Source organism: Helianthus annuus, chromosome 10 (assembly GCF_002127325.2).
Source record: "Helianthus annuus cultivar XRQ/B chromosome 10, HanXRQr2.0-SUNRISE, whole genome shotgun sequence".
In the NCBI taxonomy this organism is placed as follows: domain Eukaryota; kingdom Viridiplantae; phylum Streptophyta; class Magnoliopsida; order Asterales; family Asteraceae; genus Helianthus; species Helianthus annuus.
In genome coordinates this window covers 68,425,216-68,430,157 of record NC_035442.2, presented here as the reverse complement: position 1 = coordinate 68,430,157, position 4,942 = coordinate 68,425,216, and the positions used below count along the sequence as shown (strand labels likewise).

The 4,942-nt window shown below is 42.2% G+C and overlaps 1 non-coding gene across 1 annotated transcript; it reads right to left on the bottom strand.

Moving 5' to 3' along the window:
• Positions 1 to 4,387: 4,387 nt before the first annotated feature.
• Positions 4,388 to 4,494, bottom strand: LOC118483581. The gene has a single exon (XR_004870870.1). It is a non-coding gene; the product is annotated as a small nucleolar RNA R71 (small nucleolar RNA).
• Positions 4,495 to 4,942: the final 448 nt, after the last annotated feature.

The following is a 4,942-nucleotide window of genomic DNA, read 5'->3' as shown; positions in this document are numbered from 1 at the left end:
AGAAGCAGTCAACTTGAGTCACTTGACCCAAGAAGAGGATGATGAACCAAGAACGTGTCTATGAATGTGTGATGGTAAGATTCGAGGAGTGGTTGTTGGACTAATCTTGACATACTTTAATAGTTAGAGGGGTTAATTTTATTGATGGATTTGTTTGTCTTAGCCAGGACAATAGTGGTTGTTGGACTAATCTTGACATACTTTAATAGTTAGAGGGGTTAATTTTAGTATTCAGGTCATGGTAGTTTTAGGTTTGGTTGGGTTTTAATAGTGGTCTATGTTTACATTGTTAGCGTCGAGTTATTTTGTGAGTTCATATGAATAAAAGTTGTCGATTTTTGGTTTATGTTTATCGTTTTGTATTTTTTTATTCTAGTCTAATAACATCTTATCCAATTAACGCAACCTTTCATAATATAGTTGTATCATGAGACAAAAATATGCAACAAATAGTACTGCACATGCCATATGGTTTTGATGAATGAGTCAAGGGAAAAATGCATCCACAATCACCCCCTCTTAATCTCAATACTAATGTCCAAATTCCATGCAATGCGTTTACGGTGGCAAGGGCACCAAGCGGTGACCCTTTCGGTGAGTTCTTTTGTCGATCGGGAAAACGCCGTCGGGTGTTGTTCAGTGTTCAGTGATATACATTCACAGTGACTACTCATCGATGAGAGAGGGGAGAGAGGGGATTAACTGTGGGTCACACTTTCTTCCAACAAATCACACATTTAATTATTTATTTATTTTTTAAAGAAAAAAATTATTTAGATGAAACACCCCTAGTGATTGAGTGCAAAATGGTAAGTGAAGAGGGAAATTGACATGACATAATGTGATTGACTAGGTGAAGAGTTTACTACTCCCCATATGTTTCAGCACCCCTTCTACCCTTAAGTATCATTATCATTTTATTTTTGAATAAGTATCATTACATACAAGCTTATGAGTCATTAGTGCTGGAAAATTGAGATGGTGAGTGATAAGCCTGGTGAATTCTTCACTTGTATTATAGAGTAAACTGCCATTTTGGTCCCTGTGGTTTGACTATTTTTTGCCATTTTAGTCCAAATCTCAAACTTTTTACATCTGGGTCCCTGTGATTTCACTTTTATTGCCATTTTAGTCTAAAATCCAAAAAACCCATATTTTGACTGTTCAATGCTGATTATTTTGTCCTTTTGTGCAGGGGTATCTTCGTCCATCTTAATTTATTATAGTATTTCAATAATTAATAAACTAAACTAATTATATATAATTCATCTTTCTCTCTCAGAACATTTGGGTGCTCTTGATGGTTGTGGTTGATGGAGCTTAACACCCACATACCCCCTTGATCTCTGACTCTCGATATCAACTCCGGTCGTTCTTGTGGCGACAGGAACCCACAACCACCTCTCCATACACACCCACACCCCTCCTTCTCCGATAACCACACACCCACACCCAAATCAGATCGGTAGCGGCGGCACGGTAACGAAATCAGAGGAGGAGAGAGAGAGATGACGACGGCAATCGCCGTCCGGCGACGACTCCGGCTACTGAAACTCAAGTCAATCCGGTAAGCATTTCAACCCGTCATCTCCTTCTCTTTTCTTTAAGATCTGTGAAGATCTATCTATTTTCTTTGGCCCGTTGTGGTGACGTTTCGGGTGAAGGAAGTGGTTTGGTAGGGCAGCGTTGGTGCAGGGGGTTGGAGATGGTGGTGGTTCTGTGGGTGTAAGTGTGGTTCAGTAGTGGTGCGGCGGTGGTGGTTTGGTAGGGCAGCGGTGGTGTAGGGGTGGAGTGTGGTGGTTGATGTGTGTAAAATGCAACATATAAATCACATCAATTAAGGCATAAAACTAACCCTTTTTAAGTACTAATGTTGGAAAAAGAGTGTTTTTGTCTTCCTTTTGTATTTTCAGGATGAAATGAGCTCAAAATCACAAAAGAAGCAAAAAGACTACTAATTCTACCATAAATACAAGAAAAGGAACAAAAGTGGACTGCCCGGACCCTCAACGGCACCTCCCAAGGCAAAAGAGAAGAAACAGAGTCTGAACACGCCCCGTTTCCAGCGAACACGGGGGCGTGCCCAGGAAGCAGCAGAAAAGACAAACCAGTAGAAGCTTCCATTGCCCACCACGGGGCCGTGTCCAGCGAGCACGGGGGCGTGGTGAAAGTACAGCAGGCGCATTAATTGTAATTCGCAATTACAATTAATGAAGTGAGAGAATGTCAGACGGGCACGGGGCCGTGTCCAGCGGACACGGGGCCGTGCCCAGCCTTCTGTTCAGCCTATAAATAGAGGAGCTTGGATTCATTCTCTCTCATCCCTTGGCACACCACATCTCTCACACCTCATCCACCACCCACCACCACCATAACACCATCATCCACCACCATCATCCATTGTCCATCGTAGAGTGTGTGAGTCGTCTCGGGATCCAAGATTGATCGTAAGAGTTCTTGACAATCAAGGCCATGTTTGCCTAAGTCTCTTACATCACTTGGGGAAGACAAGTGTTTAGTATAATACTTTTTATTTTTAATCTTTTGCACTTTTTATTTGGTTTTGTATTAATGACTTTAATAACTAGTTACTTATGTTGAAGGTGATCTTTCCTTATCGTTTGTCCGTGGTGTCTTGGCATTATTTTACTGTCTATATAAAATAAAAGATTTTCACCATTCATATCTCCACGGTCTATATGGAGGTATGTTGGCTACCTGGTCGGGGGTTAAGGGAACGGTTTGGTAAGGGTCTTGCCCTTGTTCAGCGTTTAGAGGTCCTGCTTGGGACCTGGGTCAAATTTAGTAGGATCTCCTTCAATGCCCATAGGTATTGGATGGCGGGGATCCAAACTCTTTGACCCCCTCATAAGTTAACTACTATTAATACTATAACCCGGCTATTTAGGACTGTATCCCTGCTGACTCAGACTACTTAGCCGAGGGTAACGTCACCGCCAAAAGCGGGGCCTACCACAATTTGCATTAATAACTTAATTCATTATCTTTCAATAATCCGACCCTTTAGGATTGTATCCTTGTTGACTCAAACTACTGGGTTGAGGGTAACGTCGCCTTCAAAAGAGGGGCCTACTACAATAATTAAGATAATCTCTTAAACAAGTGCAAAAGTGCGAAAATAATCAAAGGTTATACTAATACACGTGTCGGATCCAAGTGATTCATCTTGTCTATCTGTTTTTACTTTATTTTTATTTTCAGCATTTAGTTAGTTTTTATTTTTCTTAGTTTAAAACATTTTTCTCACTTTTTGATTTGATTAGACGTTGAGGATAAACCGGTATTAAAAGCTCTTGTGTCCTTGGACGACCTCGGTATCTTACCAACACTATACTACGTCCACGATGGGTGCACTTGCCCATATGTGTGTTTAGTGTTAGTAAATATCGTGTTTTATAAATTTAAAACTTGGCTAAAAGTGTAAAAAAGGGCTTAAATATACATCAAAAATATAACACACTTCACACACATAAAGTTTTTGGCGCCGTTGCCGGGGACACAAGGATTTTAAGAAAGTTAGGAATCAACGGCCTAATCATATTTTTATTTTTCTTTAATTTTTTTAGGATTTTTCTTAGATTTTCAGCTTCTGCAGAGCTCAGCACGGGGCCGTGCCTGGTCGGAGACGGGCCGTGCTCAGCAACGTTACTGGCAGTTTTTGTTTTTCAAGTTACAGAAGGCTGACCACGGGGCCGTGCCGGTGCAACACGGGGCCGTGTCCAACTTCCAGTAACTGGGATCTGAAAAACAATCACTGTAATTCCGACCACGGGGCCGTGTTCACTCAACACGGGGCCGTGGTGAACCTTCTGACCAACATTCTTTTCTGTTTTTATTGCAGGACTTGGAACCCGACACCATCCTCACGTAGTGTATGAGCTCCAGTTCCAATAAAGACATAAAGGAACCGCTAGAAGAACCCGAACGCTTTCTCAGAAAAAGGTTAAAAGCCAAAAACCAAGAGAAGGTTTCGGGTGATCCATCCCCAATGGCGGACCAACGTACCCTTATGGATTATCTACGGCCCACCGTAGGTAATCTAGGCGCCGCTATCAATGCTCCGAATGTCGAAGCCAATAACTTCGAACTTCGACCGCATTTGATACAAATGCTCCAAAACTCCGCAACCTTCCACGGGCTTGCGGACGAGGATCCTCATCTACATATAACTAATTTCTTAGAAATATGTGATACCTTTCGGATCAATGGAGCATCAAACGACGCCATCCGCCTCCGTATGTTTCCATTCTCACTAAAAGACCGAGCGAAAGCTTGGCTCAACACCCTCCCAGCTGGATCGGTAAACACCTGGGATGAACTAGCCCAAAAGTTTCTATATAAGTATTTCCCTCCTTCTAAAACTGCTAAATTAATGGCTGAAATTAATACATACTCACAAGAGGACGGGGAATCCTTATATGAAACTTGGGAAAGGTTCAAGGAGCTATTACGCAAGTGTCCCCATCACGGCCTCGCAATATGGCAACAAGTATCCACTTTCTACAATGGATTGTTGCCACACACTAGGCAGACACTTGATTCTAGCTCCGGGGGACTTTTAGGTAATCGACGCCCACACGAAATATATAATCAGATTGAGGAAATTGCTCAAACCAATTTTCAATGGCACACTCCCCGGGGAAATAAGTCTATCGCCCCGGGCGCCCATAAGGTTGACGAAAGCACCTCTTTACAAACCCAAATCGAGGCCCTTTCTTCAAAAATAAAAAAATTAGAAATGACAAAAACAGTCTCGGTTATGGCTTGTGAAGGGTGTGGTGGGTCACATGAAAATTGGAGTTGCATGAAAGAAACGGACGATCAACAAGAAATGGTAAACTACATTGATAATAGACCTAGGCCGTCGGGTCCTCCAACGGGAACTTACAACCAAGGATGGCGAAACCACCCAAACCTTGGT